The following is a 23,616-nucleotide window of genomic DNA, read 5'->3' as shown; positions in this document are numbered from 1 at the left end:
CCCCAAGTCAGCACCGCCCTCCACGCCTCACCTTGGCTCTAAGCACCTTCACAGAAATACACAAGGAAGAGCACACAATCTTTCTACACATCAGCCACCTCCCCTACTAGACTGGGAGCCCAGGAGGACACGACCGGGGCCGTCTTGGTCACCACCACGTCTCCAACACTGTCTCGGTGTTTTGTTTGTTTTTGAGATGGGGTCTCGCACTGTCGCTCAGGCTGGAGTAAAGCGGTGAAAACACGGCTCACTGCAACCTTGACCTCCCAGGCTCAAGCATCCTCCTGACTAGCAGAGACCAAAGGCGTGCACTGTCACGCCCAGGTCATTTTTATTTCTGGTGGGGATGGGGTCTCACTATGTTGCCCAGGCTGGTCTCAAACTCCTGGGCTCCAGCAATCCTTCTGCCTCAGCCTCCCAGAGTGCTGGGATTACAGGTATGAGCCACTGTACTTGGTCCTTGGTTTTTGGGGTTTTTGTGCTTTATTTGGGTGAAAGAACGAATCCTCACTTTAACCCTATAAGGAAACCAAGCTCAGAGAAACAGCCTTGCCCAAGATCACACAGCTGGTATACATGGGAGCCGGGCTTTGAACTCAGCTCTCAACTACAATGCCATGTGCCTCTCAGAATCCCCACTCCCAAAATACTCTCAATAGCTACACAGACCCGTACAGCTATTCAGGGCCCGGCTCCCTGACCCAGGACACAGAAGCAGGTGGAAGGGACAGGCCTGGTCCCGGGTGTTCCCAGGCTAACAGGCAGTGGCTCCCAGCATGAATGAAGGGACGTAGCCCAAACCCAACAGCTGTAGCCCCCGTCCCTGAGAGGCCCACAGCCGCCACCACGCGGAAGCGAGGACTGGGCTTTCCATCTGCACAGACTTGCCTTTTCTGGACATTTGATTAAAATGGAATTGAAGCTGTGTGGCCTTCTGCGGTTGGCTTCCCTTACTGAGCATAATGAGCCCCAGTTTCAGTCCCTTTATACTGCTGAAGAGTAATTATAGGATGTGCTGCGTTTTATTTGCCCATTCACCAGCTGACAAGAATTTGTACTGTTTCCAGTTTTTGGCTATTAGAGCTTGGATTTTACCCCAGGGTGACCAGGGGAGCAGGAAGGAAAGGCTAGGAGCAGAAGAGGGAGAGGTCAGGCCTGAACCATTAGAAAGCCCTTCTTTGGGCCAGCAGATCCTGGGAATGGAGACGACAGGACGGGAAGGGAAGGGGGCCAGGAAGAGGGCTTGCTGGCAGCTTCTTGGGGCCCCCCCCCGCCCTGCTGCCATTCCCCTGCTGCTGGAGGCAGTGGGAGTCCCCAAGAGCTTCCAGTCCAGTAATATCTCCGTGTGGACTCCTCCTCCTGCCACCCTGCTAGGCCAGGGGCTCTGCACCCCTGGTCTTATCAAGCACTGCCCCATTTTCTAGGGGAAGAAACTGAGGTCCAGGTAAAGTATGGTGTCACCCTGGGACCAGGTGGCTGTTCCCGGGCAGAGTCTAACATCAGACCCCGGGACTCCTCTCTGGCCACTATGCTGGGTGGCGATGGGTTGCTGAACTGCGGTGCTAGAGGAAAGAAGCCGACAGAGGTCAGTCCCGGCCTCCCCAGAGGTCAGGCCCGGTTCCTGCCTGGGCACTTCCTCCTCCTTGCGGGTGGAGGCCTGGGAGCAGCTGCAGGTGGTCAGCAGACGGCAGGTGTCCCTCCTACAGACAGAGAAGGAGCTGTCTGACAAAGGCCCATGTGCTTGCTGACCCTGGAGCTCTAGTGGGGACCGGAGCTGGCCCTGCCTGGGAAGGCAGCCCCCAGGACTCCAGCAGCTACCCCAAGTCATGGACAAGCCCATGCATGCCCCGGTCTTAACCAGTCGGGGTCATGAACTTGAGGGGAGAAACTTATTATCTCTTTATTTTCATGAACGGAACTGAAATTTAGCATTTCCTTCTTATTAACAGAGGCCAAAAAAGAGACAGAGAAAAGAAAGTGTTTAGCAGACCTTGAGGCTGCCATGAAAAGAAACAACAGATCCTTTCCCATTGCATCAAGTTACAGTAGATTCTGAATGCCCATCACTACTCTGAGACTGAAAGCCTTATGACAGCTGCTGCTACATCCTCTCACTTCACGTGTCAGCGAGGAAAAGCATTCAGCCTGGCATCCTTTGCAATCCTATTTAATGTTCCGCCTTAAAAATCATCATCCTGGGCCGGGCATGGTGGCTCACGTCTGTAATCCCAGCACTTTGGAAGGCTGAGGTGGACGGATCACTTAAGGTCAGGATTTCAAGACCAGCTGGGAAACACGGCGAAACCTGGCCTCTACTAAAAATACAAACATTAGCTGGGTGTGGTAGCACGCTCCTGTAGTCTCAGTTACTCGGGTGGCTGAGGCAGAAGAATCGCTTGAACCTGGGAGACGGAGGTTGCTGTGAGCCAAGATCACGCCATTGCACTCTAGCCTGGGTGACAAGAGCCAAACTCCGTCTCAAAAAAAAAAAAAAAAAAGAAAAAGGAAATGCAAATTGGAGGAACCATCAGAAGCATAAGAAGAATTCGCATGACATACACAGCACTGCTGCCCACGGACTCTGCCAGGCGCTTCATCCAGGAGCGAGCGCATTGACTCTGTGAAGCCAGGAGTCATGCCAGGCCCACCCTAAGCTGTCCTGTGTGGCGGCTGAAGCCAGGGTTAAAGTCCTAGCCCCTGGCTCGGGAGCTCTGGATACACTCTCTCAACTCTCCACATTTCAGCTTCCTCAAGCTTTAAATGGGGAAGGGAAGAGTAGCTGTTTTACAGCGGGGGTGGACTAACAGAACTAAATCATTTGTGGAGAAAGTCCGGACCAGCCTAGCACTGCAAATGCTTAGTAGCGGCTCATGTCACAGCATTGCCAGCGTCCAGGATCAGGCTGGGGGTGGGCACTGCTGGGGCGAGGAGGCTGGCCCAGAGCTGGCTGTGGCATCAGGCTAGATACCACCATAACCCCTGACACAATGGCAGCCGGTCTCATGCACATAAAGTGCTTGAGGTGGCACCTCTTCATTTTTTTTTGAGACTGTTTTGCTGTCACCCAGGCTGGAGTGCGGTGGCACGATCTCAAGCCACTGCAACCTCTGCCTCCCTAGTTCAAGCGATTCTCCTGCCTTAGCCTCCCGAGTAGCTGGGATTACAGGCACGTGCCACCACACCCGGCTAATTTTTGTAATTTTAGTAGAGATGGGGTTTCCTCATGTTGGTCAGGCTGGTCTTGAACTCCTGACCTCGTGATCCACCCGCTTCAGTCTCCCAAAGTGCTGGGATTACAGGTGTGAGCCACTGCAGCTGGCCAAGATGGCGCCTGTTCTTTGTACCAAGAGCCTCTGGGTGAGCCTGAGGCCCAGTTTCTAGGCTGGCAACCTTCACTCCCCACACAGCAATCAGACCACACCTTCAGCTGGGCACCTACAGGGTCTGGAACCAGGCCCGGCCTTGCAGGAGTCACCACCAGAGCCAGAGCCTGAGGAGGTCACATCCGCCCAAGTGCTTACAGAAGTGCAGTAGAAATGCACTTCTACTAAAAATACAAAAATTAGCCGGACGTGGTGGCGAGCTCCTGTAGTTCCACCTACTCAGGAGGCTGAGGCACTGTCAAGTAGAACTGCTTGAGCCTGGGAGGTGAAGGATGCGGTGAGCCAAGATCGTGCCGCTGTACTCCAGCCTGGGCGACAGAGTGACTCTGTCTAAAAAAAAAAAAGGAATGAACACACCAAAACTAAGATTTTACAAATACCATTGCTTAGAAATAAGGCTAAATATATCCAAATAAAAAAGAAACCAATCTATTAATAAGAAAAAAGAAAGAGCAGCATGGGCAGATCAGAATGTCACACCGACACAGTACTCACACCCGCCAGGCCCATCCCCAGCACTTCCAATGCCAATAAACACAGCTTCAATTCCCTGATCAGCGCCATGACGGGAGTATTAGTGCCCTCCCACTTTAGAGAGGAGACAGGGCATGTGGCTCACGCCTGCAATCCCAGCACCATGTGAGGCCCAGAGAGGAGGATTGCTTGAGGCCAAGAGTTTGAGACCGGCCGGCCTTGCCAACAAAGCCAGTCTCTACCAAATAATTTCAGGAAAAAAAAAAAAACGAGAGAGGAGAAAACTGCGGCATGGGCAGAGTGTGATGACTTGTCCAAGGCTGCATGGAGAGCGGCTGGCTGGCCCAGGACGAGCCCTACACACACCTGTCCATTTAAAATGGTGTGAGGAGGTGGCTGAAAAGAAAGCGGCAGCGTGACACTTCATGAGCAGGTGTGGGTCAAAATAACTGACTCTGGCGTACTGAGCACTAACCACATGAGACTTGCTATCCGGGGCATTTCACACCCAGTTCGTCAGTATCTGCACTCAATGTGGACTCAAGCGGGGAGGTGATAGGCCCACCAGGTCTGACCACAGGGCCAGCTTGGACCCACCAGACTACGCCATGTCACAGCCCACATGACCCCATGATGGGCATGGAAAAGGTCATGCGATGCCCACTGTCTCAATTAAGGCGGCAGGAAGCAGGTGATCTTTGTCAGTCACGGTCTCCAGGCAAAGTGACTGAAGTCTCATAAAGGGGTGCGTCCCCAGGATCCAGGGGAGCACAGCCACAGGACCCCCATTCCACGGGCAGGGCCAAACAGCCATGGCAGGACTGCAGTTCTTGCAAAGGCCGGGGCTGGAACTCAGAGCCAGGTTCCAAAGGGAAGGGCTGCGCAATGGTTAGGGCACAGCTGTGGCCCTCAGGGATGGGGCTGGGATCTTTGCTGTCTCTCTCACACACTCAGTGACCTTAGGCAGGCTTCACAGCATCTCATAGGTCCCACCTGAGATAGTGTCTTGCAATATGGTTAAGAACATGAGTTCTGGGCCGGGCGCGGTGGCTCACGCCTGTAATCCCAGCACTCTGGGAGGCCGAGGAGGGCAGATCATCTGAGGCCAGGAGGTCAAGACGAGCCTGGCCAACATGGTGAAACCCCGTCTCTACTAAAAATACAAAAATTAGCTGGGTGTTGTGGCGCATGCCTATAACCCCAGCTACTCGGGAGGCTGAGGCGAGAGGATCACTTGAAACCAGGAGTTTGAGACCAGCCTGAGCAACAAAGTGAGACTCTGTCTCTACAAAACAAACAAAAAATACAAAAATTAGCAAGTGCCTGTGGTCGCAGTGACTTGGGAGGCTGAGGTGGGAGGATAGCTTGAGCCTGGGAGTTTGAGGCTGCAGTGAGTTGCGATTGTGTCATTGTACTCCAGCCTGGGCAATACAGGGAGACTCTGTCTCTTAAAAAAAAAAAAAGAAAAAAAAAAGAAAAAACATGTAAGTGCTCTTTAGCTTTTACATTCCTGTTGTTTCTCCAGCATGCAGTAAATCCACCATGTGCACACGTGTATGTGGGGTGGGCATGTATATGAGTGTGGGTCTCAAGGTCAGGGCTCAGATGCATTTGCTCAAGTGCGAGGCTCTGAAGGCCTGTTAAGCAGGGACCAGAATTCAAGTGGATGTCAGAGAGGAGGAGAGGTATGTTCAGAACACATGTGTTTGGGTGTGTGTGTATTCTCTTTTTTTTTTTTCTGAGACAGAGTCTTGCTCTGTCGCCCAGGCTGGAGTGCAGTGGCGTGATCTCGGCTCACTGCAAGCTTCGCCTCCCGGGTTTACGCCATTCTCCTGCCTCAGCCTCCCAAGTAGCTGGGACTGCAGGCGCCCGCCGCCACACCCGGCTAATTTTTTTTTGTATTTTTAGTAGAGACGGGGTTTCACTGTGTTAGCCAAGATGTTCTTGATCTCCTGACCTCGTGATCTGCCCACCTCGGCCTCCCAAAGTGCTGGGATGACAGGTGTGAGCCACCGCGCCCGGTCATGTGTGTGTATTTTCTACAAAGCAAGCGTGTGTTGGGGATGGATCTGCAGAGGTAATGGCTTGGAATAAGAAGACCTGAGTTCCATCCCTGGCCTGCCAAGGCTATGATAAACGATCACAAAAACCTCTTTCTTTCCCTCCCTGAAAGGGATACCTGTGGGGTCGCAGGCAACAAGGGCCGTGAGCCCGTGAGCGCATCATGAAGTAGTGGCACCAGTGTCACAGTGCTGGCTTAGTCAGCAGGAGACACAAATGGGGAAAAAGATGATGGTGGTGGTGATGGTGGCAGCCACTTCCCGGTATCAGAAACTTACTCTGTGTAATGCATAGTGCTAAGCACTTTCTTTCTTTTTTTTTTTTTTTTTTTTTTGAGACGGAGTCTCACTCTGTTGCCCAGGCTGGAGTGCAGTGACAACGATGGGTTCACGCCATTCTCCTGCCTCAGCCTCCCAAGTAGCTGGGACTACAGGCGCCCGCCACCACGCCCGGCTAATCTTTTTGTACTTTTAGTAGAGACAGGGTTTCACCGTGTTAGCCAGGATGGTCTTGATCTCCTGACCACCGTGTTAGCCTGGATGGTCTCAGCCTCCCATAGTGCTGGGATTACAGGTATGAGCCACCGTGCCTGGCCTCTTTTTCTTTTTAAACAGTCAAGGTCTTGCTATATTGCCCAGGCTGGTCTTGAACTCCCAGCCTCCAGCAATCCTTCTACCTCAGCCTCCCAAAGTGCTGGAATTACAGGCCTGAGCTGCCTCACCTAGCTCCCAAGTACTTCCCACGCACAATTTCACTTGGCCAGAGCAGCACCCCTATGATGCTGGCATAACTAGACCTCCATCTTATCAGGGAAGCAATCTGGGAGAAGAAAAGACACCTGCCCAAGTCATGGAGCCTGGAAGTGGCAGGACTGGAACACACCCCAGGACTGTCTTGCTCTGAAACCAGAGCACAGCTTAACTCTCGGCTCCCTTGTCTGGCCTGAGGAGGAGGAAGGGCCGGAGTGGAGGCGGGGTGTGGGGAGCCCTGGGTGGGATGGTGAAAGGCATGAGCTCCAAGGAGAGACACTGGTGTGCAGCAGCTGGTGGGCAGGGCCTTGCTGCCGCAGGGATGGGGCTCTGCTGCTCGCCCAGCAGGTGGTAGCCAGCTCCCCAGGGAGAGGGTGAAGGTCAAACAGAGCTTATCTCCCTCTCCGCCGGCTGTGGCCCTCACAAAGGGACAGGGAGAAACCTGATGCCAGGCATCAGGTGACAGGCAGAGAGATGTCTGGCATTTGCACACAGGTACAATGGTACCCACGAGATGCAAGGACAGGTTGGGCATCAGGGGGCGGTGATGACTCACACCATCCGTGCCAGCCTGGAGCAGGGCGGGGGAAACAGACACAGTCATCCAAGTGGGAGTCAAAACACCAGGAAGCAACGCTGTGCGGGGCCGGGGACACGGTGGGAGGGCGTCAGCTCTCAGAGGAGGGATGGGGAGGGAGGACGTCCAGACAAGCCTGAAGGAGGAGTATTTAGGGCTGCTCCCTAACGACCATGCTGACCTCTGGCTGGAGACAACCTTCCCATGTCCCGGTGTCCACCACATGAAATTGGGATGTCTGTGAGCTGGGTTCACAGAGCACCAGAGTCAGGAGGTCCTAGCTAGGGCCCAGGGGCCCAGATTTTAACAGGCCCCCATATGACTGTGATGGCAACCAGCCTCAGAATAACCATGCTTTGCAATGCAGGTGTTACTTTGCTATTTTGGAATGAACAGAAAGGAGCCAAGGGTGAGCTGGCCTTGAAAGGAGTGTTCCCAGAGGCTCAACCGGGCTCAGGTCTGGGTCTTCATTCAGGAGTCCCTGTGCAAACCCCGCAGCAGGCAGCAACCACTGGGGCAGGCTTAAGTGTGGCAGTGGGAGCAGGCCCGGCACCAATGCACACTGGGAGGGGAGCACTGGGGATGACACGGGATGGCGACCCAGTAGACCCTGGTGAGGACTTCACTCATTCTGCGGGAGACCGGAGCCACTGGGGGCAGGGGTCAGAGCAGCGACAGGATGGATTCGGGCTCATGGGAGGCTTGTTTTCTGCAGGAGTAGGGTACCCTGCAGTACTCACGGGGAGGGGCCTGGTCGTGCACGTGGGCAACCAGGAATGACACACCAGATTTCCTGTAAGTGCTCTTCCATCTTGGATGGTGACAGCCTCACCTGTCCCTGGATTTTGGCAGCTGAGCCCCTGCTAGTGCTCCAGTTCCAAGAGGGGTTGTGGGACACACGCGAGTCAATGCCCGCAGCCCAGGCACTGACACCCTGCTGGTTAGGTCCTGTGCTGCCCGGACCCCACAGAAGCCCCCGAGCGACCCCAAGAGACATCCTTTTACTATCCCCTTTTCAGAGTCAAGGCTCACAGAGGCAGGAGTACAGACTAAAAGGCCCAGGTCTGCCTCAACTTTATTATTGTTTTTCTCCATATTAAACTTGTAGTTTTATTCAGGTTTGATTTTAACAAATGTGTTGGGGAGAGAGACTGCAGGGAAGGGTAAAGCCCATGGGGGCAGGACCCCTCCCCTCTCTTCCTTTTCCCTCCCCATCTTAGGTAGGGCAGGGGGCTGGCTCCAGTCTGTGGGGATGGTGCTTAGGGTAAAGGGCCATGGCGAATAGGGGACCAGACCAGGGATGAGTGGGGAGGGCACAAGGACCATGTGCCAGAATCCACCACTTTCTGATTCCAGGTTGAATTTAAAAAAATAAGTAAGGCTGGGTGCAGTGGCTCACACCTGTAATCTCAGTACTTTGGGAGGCCGAGGCGGGCGGATCACCTGAGGTTAGGAGTTCAAGACCAGCCTGGTCAACATGGTGAAACCCTGTCTCTACTAAAAATACAAAAATTAGCCTGGCATGTTGGCGCGTGCCTGTAATCCTAGCTACTCCGGAGGCTGAGGCAGGAGAATCGCTTGAACCCGGGAGGTGGAGGTTGCAGTAAGCTGAGATGGTGTCACTGCACTCTAGCTTAGGCAACAGAGTGAGACTCTGTCTCAAAATAAATAAATAGACCACAAGCATCACCCACCTTCTCCCCTGACCAGGGCTGTAGTGCAAGCAGGGAAAAGGATGGCAGCTTCACCAAGGCCATGGCTTTGCTAGCACCTGGCCAAAGGAGCTAGACGAAGGGCAGGGGCTCCCCGACAGATTGAGGGGGTGGGAAAAACCAAACTAAAACATCAAACATATTGTGTAGGAGGAGTCCAGCCTAGGGAAGGCCAGGGGAGGGGCCTCTGCAGGCTCGGAGGATCACTGCTGCCACCGCCGCCAGTCACCCTGGGAGCCAGTTCTTTTGCCATGGCCTTGACTGCAACAGCTGCCTCCTATGTCATGGCAGACAGCACGGTGATCAGGGGCCCTTCTCCACAGTTGTACTTTTGCTCGATCTCCTTGCCAAGGTCTCCTCAGGCAGAAGAAGGTCCTCTTGCACCTCCCTGATGTCCTGGAGCAGTGAGGGGTACCCACCCTGGATGCCAATCAGCTGGAAGTCATTCCTTTTGATGTTGGGGACATCCACATTATAAGTTGATAGGCAATTATCTTTATATTTCTTCCTAGTAAAGATGTCAGTGACAACCAGCTGGACCTTGGCATGGCTGTGCTTGCCAGTCTTACAAGTAGACATCTCGACCATCTTACAAGTAAGGCCAGCCTTTGAGCACCACGAAGCCATTGTTACATAATGCTGAGCACCGCATTGGGAAGGAGGCCGAGGCCCCTGCCTCTCTTGTCTCGAAGTCCAAATCATCTGCCATTTTAAGAGGCTTCAATTCCAACTCTCGCAAACACACTGACTCAACCCTGTCTTCTTGCTGCCTCTGGGCCTTCTGCTGCCGCTGCCTCTACCACCTTGCCTTGACTTTAAACACAGCTGCAGGCATCACACTATCTTGCTTAAATGATCAGACTAGGCTCTGCAGCAACTATCAACTCTGCCTTGTAGCATGAAAAGAGTAACAGACAGTATATAAACAAATGAGCCTGGACATGTGCAAATAAAACTTTATTTACAAACTCTGTCCGCTGGCCTAGGCTGTGGCTGCTGTGGACTGTTAGCTAAGCTCCATCAGAGATCCTTCTGGAAGGACATACAATAAACTAGGTGGATGCTTTTAGGAAGGCAAAGCTGAAGGAGGACAGGGAGAGAAACTTACTTCTCTCTATATACCTTTTTAAAAATGTTTAATTTTATTGATACATAATTATTATACATATTTATGGGGTATATGTGGTATTTCGATAAATGCATACAAGGATTGAGTCAGGGTAATTACCATATCACCTCAAACATTTATCTTTTTTTTTTTTTTTTTTTTGAGATGGAGTCTTGCTCTGTTGCCCAGACTGGAGGGTAGTGGCACGATCTTGGCTCACTGCAACCTCCGCCTCCCGGGTTCAAGGGATTCTCCTGCCTCAGCCTCCCTAGTAGCTGGGACTACAGGCGCGCACCACCACACCCGGCTAATTTTTGTACTTTTAATAGAGACAGGGTTTCGCCATGTTAGCCAGGATGGTCTCAATCTCCTGACCTCGTGACCCGTTCGCCTCGGCCTCCCACAGTGCTGGGATTACAGGCGTTAGCCACCACACCCAGCCCAAACATTTATCATTTCTTTTTTTTTTTTTTTTTTTCTTTTTTTGAGACGGAGTCTCACTGTGTCTCCCAGGCTGGAGTGCAGTGGCGTGATCTCGGCTCACTGCAAGCTCCGCCTCCCGGGTTCACGCCATTCTCCCGCCTCAGCCTCCCAAGTAGCTGAGACTACAGGCGCCCGCCACCACGCCCGGCTAGTTTTTTTTTTTTGTATTTTTAGTAGAGACGGGGTTTACCATGTTAGCCAGGATAGTCTCGATCTCCTGACCTCGTGATCCACCCGCCTCGGCCTCCCAAAGTGCTGGGATTACAGGCTTGAGCCACCGCGCCCGGCCTATCATTTCTTTACGTTGAATCTCTGTCCACCTTTTCACATCTTTTGAATACTGAGGCACATACACGTCTAGTCATAAGCCGCATAAAGCCATTTCAGTCAATGATGGACTGCGTATGCAGGCGGTGGTCCCATAAGATTTCCCACTATATGTTTACCGTCCGTTGTCTATGTTCATATACACAAATACCTACACTGTGTTACAGTTGCCGAGGGTACTCAGCACAGCCACGTGCTATGCAGGTGTGGAGCCCAGGAGCACTAGGCTATTCCAGGTAGCCCAGGTGTGCAGTAGGCTATGCCACCTAAGTTTTTTTGTTTGTTTTTTGAGACGTAGTTTCGCTCTTCTTGCCCAGGCTGGAGTATAATAGCATGATTTTGGCTCAATGCAACCCTCCGCCTCCCCGTTTCAAATGATTCTCCTTCTGCCTCAGCCTCCCGAGTAGCTGAGATTACAGATGCCCACCACCACACCTGGCTAACTTTGTATTTTTAGTAGAGATGGGGTTTCATCATGTTGGTCAGGCTGGTCTTGAACTCCCGACCTCAGGTGATTCCGCCCGCCTCGGCCTCCCAAAGTGCTGGGATTACAGGCGTGAGCCACCGGGCCTGGCCTATGCCACCTAGATTTGTGTAAGTCCACTAGGATGTTCACACAACCATGCAATCACCTAATGACGCAGTTCTCGGAATGTGTCATCATTAAGTGATATAGGACCGTATTACTACACAACTCACACGTTAAGGTGAGAGAAACCAACATCACCAGCCCCTGCGCAGCCTGGCCACAGGCTGTGCTCCTAGTGCCCGTGCTAACTCAGAAGGCTGCCATTCCTGAGGCTTCCAGCAGATAATCAGATACTCAATAGGACTTGGTCACCGCTACATGCACAGGGATGGGCAGGGTGGGGAGAGAAGCTAGGAAGAACCTGGCTTCAAGCCTGGGTAACTGGGAAGCTGGTGGGGTCCCAAGCCAGGAAATACCGCAACACGTGGAAATAGACAGAGATGTTGTTTTCTTCTGACAGCACGCAGGCAAATGTTATTTACAAAATTTCAAGAGAGAAGAAACACTTATTGTGGTATTTTCCAGAATTCTCAAGCCACGGAGGTAGGGCAAGGGTGCAGTAAAGTCACACCTGGAAACCAGGTCTGAGCTCTTGTTCACAACAATAAATAACCACCAACATGGCAGAGCCCCATTCCGCCACAGCGCGGGGGACTTGAAGCCAGGTGCCTGGGTTCCGATCCCTGCTCCGTCGCCAACAGCACAGAGCGGTGACCGCCCTGGGCCTCCCCGCTGCATCAACAGCACCTTCCCAAGGAGGGCTTGGTGAGCTCACCCAGTCTGGCACTCAGCACCACAGGGCGCACAGGAAGGGCCCCTGTCCCCGACCCCCCCAGAACCGTGTGTTACAGTTGCTGCCACCACTCTGTGCCTGCCACATGCACCTACCCCACAAGGGGGCACCATCACCATCGTTCCACCTCACAGGCTCTGCAGGGAAGGTCCCAGCTGGGAGTCTCATGGCAGGTGGGTGACCGGCCCATGTGGGACAGCATCTCCAGGAGCAGCCTGGGAACCTGGTGCTGGGCCTCTCTGCAGGACTCTCCATGCTTGTCTGAGCCCCCATGACTTGAGCACCATCCTCCCCTATCCGGGTGGTTGGGCTGCACACCCGCGGGCAGGAGGCTGGGGCGCGGGGGTTGTGGGCCACCTGCCCTGAAGCCTGCACACTTGCGGCAGCCCCACAGGGAGAGATTTCAGGTCAAGTGAGAAACTCATCCTACAGGGAGCTCTGCCTTGGCGTGGGGTCTGGGAAAGGACGAAGTGGTCTGAGGCCAGAATGGCCCACTTCTCTTCCTATCTTCCCCTGGGTGGGCCAGCTTTGGTCACCCAATCTCTCTCACCCCAGGACTCTGGGCAGGCCTCTTCACATTACCTTGACTTCCCGCTGTCCTCCCCAAAGGTCCTACGAGTGGATACAAGTGGATAGGTGCCCTGTCCCCAACCTCTGTTACAGTGATTGGTCAGGGACAGGAAAGTTACAGAGCCAGCCACAGCCGGTCCTAAGGCCTGAGATAGAACTCTCAGGAGAGAGGAGCTCTCTTCCCGCTAGGGTGGTTAAGACTGCATCCCATTTCTAGAGCTACTGGCAGCCATTCCTGCACCCGTCAGGAGGGAACAGCCTCCCGAGAATGAAGCCAGCTCAGAGGAAAGCCAAGCTCAGATATTTTTTTTAGATGGAGTCTTACTCTGTTGCCAGGCTGGAGTGCAGTGGTGCGATCTTGGCTCACTGCAACCTCTGCCTCCTGGGTTCAAGCAATTCTCCTGCCTTAGCCTCCTGAGTAGCTGGGACTATAGGCGCGTGCTACCACGCCCAGCTAATTTTTATATTTTTAGTAGAGATGGGGTTTCACCATGTTAGCCAGGATGGTCTCCATCTCTTGACCTCATCATCCACCCACCTCGGCCTCCCAAAGTGCTGGGATTACAGGCGTGAGCCACTGTGCCTGGCCAAGCTCAGAGATTAAAGAGATATCGTCTGATAAAGAGATATTGTGCCTGATGCCACGCTATTCAGGACCCTTCAGATCCATAAGTCAACAGATCTTTGCTTTTTGCTTCAACCATTCTGTGTCAGGCTTCGAATTTAGGAGAATTCCAGGCTTCCAATTTAGGAGAATTCCGTCTTGCCTCTCATCTGGTAAACATTTCCCAAAACCTATATTTTTGGGGGTCCCCATCTGTCGCCCAGGTGGGAGTTCAGCGGCGCAATCATAGCTCACTGCAGCCTTGCACTCCTGGGCTCAAGTGGTCCTCCCACTTCAACCTCCAAAGTAGCTGGGACTACAGGCACACCCTACCATGCTTGGCTAGTTTTCCTTTTTTTATGTAGAGACCGGGTCTCACTATGTTGTACAGGTTGGTCTTGAACTCCTGGGCTCAGGTGATCCTCCTGCCCCAGCCTCCCAAAATGTTGGGATTACAGGTGTGAGTCACCAAGCCCAGCACCCAAAACCTACTCAGGCCAAGCTCTGTGCTGGCACTGGGGAGACAGGGATGGCTCTGAACTGGTCCCTGCCCTCCAGGGGTTCTTGTCTGGCGGGGAAGGAGCACACAGATGATGCGTGAGAGCGAGGAGGGGGCTGTGCACGCACTAGACTGAGCAAAGGCCAGGCAGACAGGTAGAGTCAGGTCTCAGGGGCCACCTTTCAGCCTTGTCAAAAATCTGGACCTCTCTTGGGAGGATTTCTAGGATCACTGGGGGAAAAAAAAGAAAAGAAAAATAGAAAAATCTGGACCTCTCCACTCACGGGGCATTGTGCTCTGGCCACATCCCAAATTCTTCCCTTCCCCAGAGGGCCTAGTGCTTCCCAGCACCTCACATTCTCCCTCCCCTTTACATATTACATGGTACATGCTCTCATTGCTTACTACTTCAATTCTCAGCTTAGGGGTGCCTTCTCCAGGAAGCCCTCCCTGACCCCCACGGTAGGACAGGCCCCACTCTCTGGCCTCCCCACCTCAGCCCCATCCCCTCTGAGTTGTCACCATCTGGAGACCTGTGTGTCTCCCCCACTGGACTATGAGCCCTAGGAAGACAGTATGGGGTAGTCTGTGGTCCACACTGTTTCCCCAACATTGCCCCACATGGGGCCAGGCACAGAGAAGGTGAGTGAGCAGACAGGGGAAAAGCTCACATCTGGCCGCTGCAGCAGACCCTGAAGGTAGATGGGGATGTTCTGGCCAGGAAGGGCCCGGTCTGCTCCATGCTTAGGAAGATTACTGCAGGGACTTGGCCCAGTGAACAAGGAAGCCTGCAGGCAGGGGAGAGGGATGCCAGGGCCTCGAAGCTGCAAGAAGCTACTCATGTAGTGAAATACACTCTAAAATTCTAAAACATGCCCTAAAGCAACCCCTGCACAGAATGGAGCGAGCAGCTCTTTATTGAACCCCTTCCCTACCAGGCACTCTGCCAAACACCCGATTACTGCATTTAATCCGCATCATAATCCTGAAGAGTAGAATTTCCAGCCTCTACCACGCTACAGACGCGATGGTCTTCTCAGGTCACACCTCTGGGAGCGGACAGAGGGAGGCTTGAACCAGAGCTGTCTCTGTCCTGCATCAGCTCCCTGAAGCTCTCAGGCCCCTGGCTTCAAACCGGACAGACAGGTTGTGGGGAACTAGAAATGCAGCCTTCTCAAGAACTTCAAGACAAGGAGGCTGCCAGAGACTGTCTTTCTCTGTTGGGTTTCCAGGATGTGGAGAGCAGGTCCTACCCTCAGTAGAGATGCCCTCATAGGTTTCTTCCTGGTGCCTATAGGAAGACCCAGCCGCCAGAGGCCCTTCACAGGTGCCAGTGCTGGGTGGGAGAGGTATGGACACCTGGCCCAGCCTGGGGTGCACCCACCCCTGGGACAGCCCCCCAAATGCCTCCAATAGGCAGTGGCCCAATCCCCCACAAGCCAGCTCTGTCCCAGAGCCTTCTGCACAATCAGCGAGACAAATCCAGGGGCAGTGGCAGAACAGCATCAAGGCTATGATGGAGGCAGGGAGGGAGGGAGGGGACACGGAAGCAGGGAGGATGGCCAGGCTGGGATCAGCTGCCTCCATCTGGAAAAGTCTCAGAGATGGCAAAGATGCAAAAGGCGTCCCTGGCAAAGAGAACTTTGTGAAGAAAGTGCAGGTGCAGGAGGCTGCCTGATGCATCTGGCAGTGAGTTGCACAGATCAGGACCTGGAGTGTGAGACGAGAGGGGTCAGCAAGGAGACTGGAGGGGTCGGGGTCCTGCTTATGGAGCACGGGAGGCAAAGCGTACACATGGAAGAGCTGCATGGCCAGACCTCACTTGGGGGCGCTGGGGAGGGGCTGCTGTAGTCATTGAGGTCCTGATCCTTGCCAGTGGCAGAACCATCTGAACACAGTGCCCCAGGGCCTTTGCACCTGTTACCCCCTGCCCCTGACCACCCCTCTTCCTCACATCCCAATGGCTCCTTCCCTCCTTGCCTGCAGGTCTACACTCTCAAGTCACCTCCTCAAAGGCCTTCCCTGGTCACCCTCCAAAAAGTCAGCCCCTTTATCACTGTGAATCCCTGCTTCCTTCTCTAGGTGGCACTTCTTATGACCTAGCAGGAAGCGTAGTAATCTGTGCATTTATGCTATAATGAGGGGAGAACTCTTACCCCTTTTGTTCACTGAAATATCCCCAGAAAGGTCTTCACTGGGCACACAGTAAGTGCTCAATAAATATATGTTGACTGAAGCAACACGAAGGTGGGGCTGGGGTGGGTCTCTGGAGTCAGCGCAGGTGTGAGTCCCCAACTCAGACAGGGCCAGCTGGGTGAACTCAGGGAAGGTCCCTTCTTGTCTATGGCAGGATGTTGGGTATCCCGCACTCAGGAAGTGAAGGGATGCATGTGACGAGGTCATCAACCGATGTGCTCAGCCCAGAGCCAGCCTGGGGCAAATGCCTTCTACACACCTTCACTGGGTGTCCAGTTGCTTCCTGCGCTCCCACAATGCCACAGCCTCAGTTGGGGAGCAGGGGAGGGACAGAACCACACAAGGCCTCCTGGGGCCTGAAATAGGGAGGAGGAGGCAGAAAAGCACCCACAGAGCTTTCTGTGGGAGCCCCACGCCCTCAAGGCCTCGCTACCTCTGCGGATACGCTGCTGCACAGTCTCTGTCCCTGCAAAACCACACGTCTACGCTGCCCACGTGGAGACCATCCTCACTCCCGCCTCCAAGCCCTTCCCCAGGCTGCTCCACCCAGAATCAGTCTGATCAGTCATGTAAGTCCAATGCAGCGGGCTTCCCAAGGGCAGGCATTTCTCAGGGGAGTATCTTTACTGAAGGGGGCCCCAGGGCAGGCTGATGTGCTCAAACCCAGATCTCTAAGTCCAATCCTGGAGCAACCACAGAATGACGCCCGTGGAGGCCCCGGCACCCCATTGCAGGCATCCAGAGGCCCCTCAAGAGCAGGGCTCACACCAGCCTCTGGACTCCCTGTATAGACTGCACACAGCTGCCTACACACCTCTCGGGTCCTTGCGTGAGGACGCTGTATATTCACTGTGTGGCACTGGTCAGATTTCCTGGGTGGAGAAAGCTCTTCCTGTATTTGGTGAGCTCCCTACCTAGGGAATCCAGTGGCCTCACTCCCGCCCATCCAAGGGCCCAGGTGTCCTCCTGCCTGGTGACATCCTCCCCACACATTCCCTTGCTATGAATCCTGCAAGGGTCTGTTTCTGGGCTTACAGCTGAGAGCCGCGGCTGACACACGCACTGCCTCCCATGGCAGGGAGACAGACGCTGTAAGAAGGAAGGTCCCTCATCCCAGAGTGTGAGTGTGAATGCAGGTCTGTGCTTCTGACCCCCTCCTTCCAGCCACTGTCCCGCATTTCCCAACAGTAATCATCTCTACCCTCTTCCACCACCCCCATAACCCCTGGTGGCACTCAGCAGAGAGGGATGCGGGAAGAGAACAAACACCGCGTAGGGCCCTTCTACTGCGCTTTACCACTGCAGCCGTAACTTTGCGCCTACTCCCAAAACTAAGCGACTGACAAACTTGATCTCGTTTCCACTTCCTAACAGCCCTGAGAAATAGAAATTATCTCCCCAACTTTCCAGAGGAGGCTCAGAGAGGAGAAAGGACCTGACCAAGGACATGGTTCCCTCTCAAAGGCAATTTGGCAAGACCAGTCAAAAGTACAAATGGGTGGGGCGCGGTGGGTCATGCCTGTAATCCCAACACTTTGAGAGGCCAAGGCTGAGGCAGGCAGATCACCTGAGGTCAGGAGTTGGAGACCAGCCTGGCGAACATGGTGAAACCTTGTCTCTACTAAGAATACAAAAATTAGCCAGGTAATCCCTGCCTATAATCCCAGCTACTTGGGAGGAGAATCGCTTGAACCTGGGAGGAGGATGTTGCAATGAGATAGGTCCAGCCTGGGCAACAGAGCAAGACTCCAGCTCAAAAAAAAAAAAAGTACAGATGCCATGCATATACCTTTTGATTAGCAATTCCACACCTGGAGATTAATCCTACAGACATACTTGCAAAGATGGAAAATCATACATGTAAGGACAGTCACTGCAGCAGCTTGAGAATGCAGAACTGAAACCAACCACAACATCCACCATCAGGAGCCGGCCAGTTCCCCAGAGTTCATCCAGGCAGTGGAGCCCTGCCACCACCGAGAATGAGTGTGCGCTCTCTCAGCCAACAGGGAATAGTTTTCAAGACACAAACAAAAAAGGAAGGCGCAGAACGGTACGCTCATGAATGCTACCCTTTACACAAGAAATGGGGGGGTAGGCCGGGCGCGGTGGCTCAAGCCTGTAATCCCAGCACTTTGGGAGGCCGAGACGGGCGGATCACGAGGTCAGGAGATCGAGACCATCCTGGCTAACACAATGAAACCCCGTCTCTACTAAAAATACAAAAAAAAAATTAGCCGGGCGAGGTGGCGGGCGCCTGTAGTCCCAGCTACTCGGGAGGCTGAGGCAGGAGAACGGCGTAAACCCGGGAGGCAGAGCTTGCAGTGAGCTGAGATAGCGCCACTGCACTCCAGCCTGGGCGACAGAGCGAGACTCCGTCTCAAAAAAAAAAAAAAAAAAAAAAAAAGAAATGGGGGGGAATAAAAAATCTGTGCACATCATTTAAAAGCTAATGAACACAGAGATGGAGCAGCCAGTGAAGCAGCCGGGAAGCAGGAACAAAGAGGACCCCAGTCCCTTCTCTGGGCTTACTGGCAGTCCCTAAAGCCCCTCCTGGGGCGGCAGCCTCCCTCAAACAGAAAGGCTGTGCCGGGGGCTGGTGGGTGGAGCTGGCTCTTCTCTGAGCACCACACCCAGCTACCTCTCATGTGTGCAGAGCCAGAGAGCCCAGCCCTAGCTGGCCACTTTTCCAGTGGTCTGATCCTGGGCCTGGGCAGATGACAGTGGAGGACAGAGAGTGCTGGCTTGGGGTGGAGTGTTCCCACTGTTTCAGAAGCAATGTATAGGTAAAATGATAGCTATGTTAGAGCTGCTGCAAAATAATGCGGGTGAGAGTGGCATGGGGATAGATGGGAACAGACTGACCACATAGTCATCAATTCTGAAGCCGGAAAGTGGGTCGTCCATCAGGCTCATTATACTCCTACTTTGTTGTGTCTGAAAATGTCCATCAAAAAACAGTTAAATGGGCCAGGCACAGTGGCTCATGCCTGTGATCCCAGCACTTTGGGAGGCCAAGGTGGGCGGATCACTTGAGGTCAGGAGTTGGAGACCAGCCTGGCCAGCAGGGCAAAACCCCATCTCTACAAAACACAAAAATTAGCCAGGTGTGGTGACACATGCCTGTAATCCCAGCCACTCAGGAGGCTGAGGCAGGAGAATCGCTTGAACCTGGGAAGCAGAGGCTGCAGTGAGCCGAGATCACGCCACTGCACTCCAGCCTGGGTGACAGAGAGCAAGACTGTCTCAAAAAAAAAAAAAGAAAAAAAAATTAGACAGGCATTCTGGCATGTGCCTGTAATCCCAGCTTCTCGGGAGGCTAGGACGGGACAATCACTTGAACCCAGGAGGTGGAGGCTGCCGTGAGTGAGATCACACCACTCCAGCCTGGGTGACAGAATGAGACTCCATCTCAAAAACCCAAAAAACAAAACAAAAAGTTAAATGAGAAAAAAAAAAAAAAGGCAGCAGCTGCTCAGAGGTGGTGGCCCACAAGAAGCCCAGAGGCGGCAGCTGGGCCGGGAGGGAGATCTGGCACCAAGGCCAGTCTCTCATGACAGCATCAGTTATAAAGCCCAGTCCGGCTGTGGGGCAGCCACCTGGGTGGCTCCCTGGGGCCCGGCCAGCAGGTGCTCAGTGAACGTGGGCTAAAGGAAGGAAGGAACTTGGGCCTCATGCCCACCCCTGAGGGACAGGACAGCCAGATGGAGGCTTGTCAAAGGAGAACTCTGAGGCACATGGTGAGGGGTGGCAGGAAGCTGGGGCTCCTGGCACAAGTCCGTAACTGTGGTGTCCCAACGTTCACCAGGGAGCCCACCAACAGCTGTCATTTACTACGCAGTTACCTCAGGCAACCCCTTGACATGCCTGAGCTCACCGAAACCTTAGTGCATCCCTGGGAAGGGGACACGGCCGGGACCCCCAACCCAAGACAAAGAAGAGGAGAGTCAGAGAGGCCACAGCCCTGGGTGACCACACAGGCCACACACCGTGGGGATCCTCCTCTTGCACTGCCGAGCCACTAGGACCTTCCGAGTCAGCCTCCTAAATAAGACCCCAAAGTCACCTCTGTGGCCACGCACCTACCTTCCAGGAGCAACGTCCTCAGATGCCCTGTGACACAGGTCACAGGTCCCGGGCTCCTCGCCCACTCTGCACTGGGGAACCCTCTCCCCTGCTAAACTGGGAGTTCCTCCGGGCACTCGTGGGGACAGCGGCTGGGTGCCGGGAGGCCTGGACATAGAATGGGGCAGTGACACCGGCCAGCCTGAGGGGAGGGCTGCAGCTGCCTGTGTAGGCAGTGGGAAGCCCAGGCAGGGACTTCTGACTGCTGAGCCTGTTCGGAAAAACCTCTGCCTGCGACTCCTTGAGAAAAACGAAGGGACACTGGTGGTGAGTTCTTCTTCCCAGTGAACAACCGTCAGGCACCTCCACCCCCACCAGCCTCTCAGTAACCCAGAGGCCTGTGAAACGCGGATCACGCGGGGGCTGGAGCTGTAAGGCTGTGGAGGGCACCTTCCCCAGCAGCCTCGGGCTCATCAGCTGAGCCACTGAGTCAACAATGCCAAGGACGAGCACTGGCTTACGAAGCCAGGCTCCTGCCAGGTGCTGCTCTAGGACTAACTCCACGGCCTCACTCTTGCAGCCCGGTCTACCAGCTGCCCTAAGCCTTTGCTCAGGTGGCCCCACTGGCCTGTCCCTGCCTCGGGCGGGATGGCTGGGACAATCTCCAGGCTGGGTTTCCCACCACCAGTCAGTCCTTCAGAACTGCATGCCCATGGCAGGCACACAGGAGACCTGGTGGAGACCTGCAGGGAGACTCCCTGAGATCACCTCCCACCATGGAAGGAAAACCCACATCCTGTGCCTTCCCTGCCATTCAGACCCAAAGCAGGCGCACAATCAGCTTAGGAGACCGTGCCAAGGAGCAGGCCAATGGCTGCCACAGGTTTTCACTCGGCACCGCCTGTCCCTGCACTGAGAGTAAAACCTCAACTCCTCAGCCCTGGACAAGGCCCCCTGACGCCAGCCCTCCGCCTGGGCTCACCCTCGGCTCGTGCACACCTCCTCAGCCCCTCTGCAGGCTCTGTGACCTGTTCCTGCCTCCTGTCTGCAACTGTTCTTCCCTCCCTCTGAGCGCTTCCCTCCCTCCTGCAGCTTAACCCGCAGCTGACTTGCCATTCAGGTCTCAACTCAAAAGTCACCTCCTGGCCCGGCGTGATGGCTCACGCCTATAATCCCAGCACTTTGAGAGGCTGAGGCGGGTGCATCACTTGAGGTCAGGAGTTCGAGAAACAGCCTGACCAACATGGGGAAACCCCATCTCTATTAAAAATACAAAAATTAGCCGGATGTGGTGCCACGTGCCTGTAATCCCAGGTACTCAGGAGGCTGAGACAGGAGAATTGCTTGAGCTGGGAGATGGAGGTTGCAGTGAGCCGAGATCACGCCACTGCACTCCCGTCTGGGCAAAAAGAGCAAAACTCCGCCTCAAAAAAAAAAAAAAAAAAAAAAAAAAGTCACCTCTGAGCAGCCTCTCCTGACCCCTTTCTGTAGCAGCACCCCCACCCCCCTCCCCCACACACACCCAGGCAACGCTCTGCCTCCTCACTGGACACATCCCAATCTCTACGGATCTACTTGCTGGTTTTCTGTCCTAGACCAAGGGCTCCCTGAGTCTAGGGACATCACTGTGGTGTCTGTCGCTGTGAGTCTGTGAATGAACGAATGCACTGACTCACTCTGGGAAACAAAGACAACGTCCACCCTTCCCTTCTCCCCAGAGAACCACGGGCTGGAAGGAAGGGAGCCCGCAATGCGTCCTGGAAAGTCAGCCTGCTCAGGAGAGGCTGGGATGGCTGGTCCTTTCCTCTCAGACCCCCATGCCCTCCTCAGGCCTGCTGAGGGGCCATGAGTCCTGCAGTTTCCTGGGTGAGAGGAGTTGTTCTCTGCCCTTCCTGGCAGGGAGACACTACCATCCAGCCGGCAGGTGCCATGGCCACGTGCTGCAGGACGGCCAGCTGCAGGGGGCGGGCTGGGCTTACATAACCAACAAGGAGCCAGGCCTCTAGACCCCAGGCCTCAGGCAGGGATGTGGGCAGGGCCTGCCCACTCCAGTGAAGGGTGCAGATGGCAGGTGCCACAGGCCTGTCTTCCCTTCCCCTCATCCTGACCTTCCCAGCTGCCTGCCCCAGCTGAAGATCCTGTTACAGAAACAGATGTGGTCAGAACACACCCACAGCTTTCCAAGTCTCTTGGGATGGAAGGAACAAGGCAGATCGGGCGCAACTTCCCTCATGCCACAGTGCCTCACATACAGCAGGTGCATGGTAAGGCCAATGGCAGGCTTGGATGAAAGGGAAAGTCAAGGCCTTAATCCCTGGGTCCCCAGTCAGTGTGCTAAGCACTCGAGTCTCCCCGTGCGACACGCAACTTTTTTTTTGAGACGGAGTCTCACTCTTGTCACCCAGGCTGGAGTGAGGTGGCACAATCTCAGCTCACTGCAACTTCCGCTTCCTGGGTTCATGCGATTCTCCTCCCTCAGCCTCCCGAGTAGCTGGGATTATAGGTGCCCACCACCACGCCAGGCTAATTTTGTACTTTTAGTGGGGTTTCACCATGTTGGCCGGGCTGGTCTCGAACTCCTGACCTCAAGTGATCCACCCGCCTCAGCCTCCCGAAGTGCTGGGATTACAGGCGTGAGCCACCGCGCGTAGCCGCAACTTTTAATAATAAATAATTATTACGAGCAATGGCAAGCACTTACATATACTACCTCATTTACTCTCTTCAACAACCCTAAGACAGGTAGGGTTTATTATCCCCATTCCAAATGAGGAAACTGAAGAACCTACCTAAGGCCACAGAACCAGTAAAAGTCAGAGCTGGGATTTGAGCCTGAGCAGTCTATGGCTCCACAATCCTTACTCTTAGCCAAACCCTTGATCTTTCCGTTCACGCCATGGTTTGGGGTACAGCTATCCCTCCCCCACCCTTTCCAAAGGAGGAAACTGAGGCGCAGGGAGATGGAGCACATGCCAAGGACACATATCACAGGCAGGCCCGACTTCAAAGTCCACCTCATCTGGCTGATGGACCCCGTGCCTCACCCAATAGTTTAAGGCATCCAATATCCTGACTCAAGCCAGGTACCTACCCACCAGCCTCACCACTGTCTCCTCTGTTCCAGCCTTGGTTTATTTCCTTCCAGACCCTTCTCTCGATCTGCAGTGGCACTGTTTGCTGGTTGGCCAACTTGTCTCCCACACCTCCCTCTCTCTGGACAGTAAGCCTGGAAGGCAGGGCTAGGTTTGTCTTGCCACTGCTGTGTCCCCAGTACAGGACTGGGCACTGAGCTCAATACTGGCTGAATGCATGCCTGAACCAGTAAGAAAACACAACCAATCCTGTGGTGGAGACTAATAACACCCCCAGAACACAAGTGCCCAAGAGTGTCCCCTAGCCCAGGACTTTCTGCTGGGATGTGCAGGGGGAATTAGGGGGGGTCCTCTGTGGCCTCCACAAGCCCCCAACTTGGAAGGAGCTTCCCAA

General features: G+C 54.2%; 1 protein-coding gene, 1 long non-coding RNA gene and 1 pseudogene across 5 annotated transcripts in view; all 3 read right to left on the bottom strand.

The window, feature by feature from the left end:
* The window catches only part of PPP1R37 (protein phosphatase 1 regulatory subunit 37), a 53,783-nt gene that overhangs the window by 8,589 nt on the left and 21,578 nt on the right, over positions 1 to 23,616 (bottom strand). The window lies entirely within an intron of this gene.
* LOC144337184 (uncharacterized) lies at positions 474 to 18,477 on the bottom strand. Its single transcript, XR_013409917.1, has 3 exons — positions 17,558 to 18,477; positions 4,020 to 4,889; positions 474 to 2,234 (listed from the first exon to the last, which is right to left on the bottom strand). It is a non-coding gene; the product is annotated as an uncharacterized LOC144337184 (long non-coding RNA).
* On the bottom strand, positions 8,891 to 9,812 carry LOC106994801 (eukaryotic translation initiation factor 5A-1-like; annotated as a pseudogene). The gene has a single exon (XR_013409907.1). The product of XR_013409907.1 is annotated as a eukaryotic translation initiation factor 5A-1-like (transcript).

Source organism: Macaca mulatta, chromosome 19 (genome assembly GCF_049350105.2).
Source record: "Macaca mulatta isolate MMU2019108-1 chromosome 19, T2T-MMU8v2.0, whole genome shotgun sequence".
Taxonomy (NCBI): Eukaryota; Metazoa; Chordata; class Mammalia; order Primates; family Cercopithecidae; genus Macaca; species Macaca mulatta.
The sequence above is the reverse complement of the archived record's forward strand: the minus strand, read 5'-3'. Positions and strand labels throughout refer to the sequence as shown.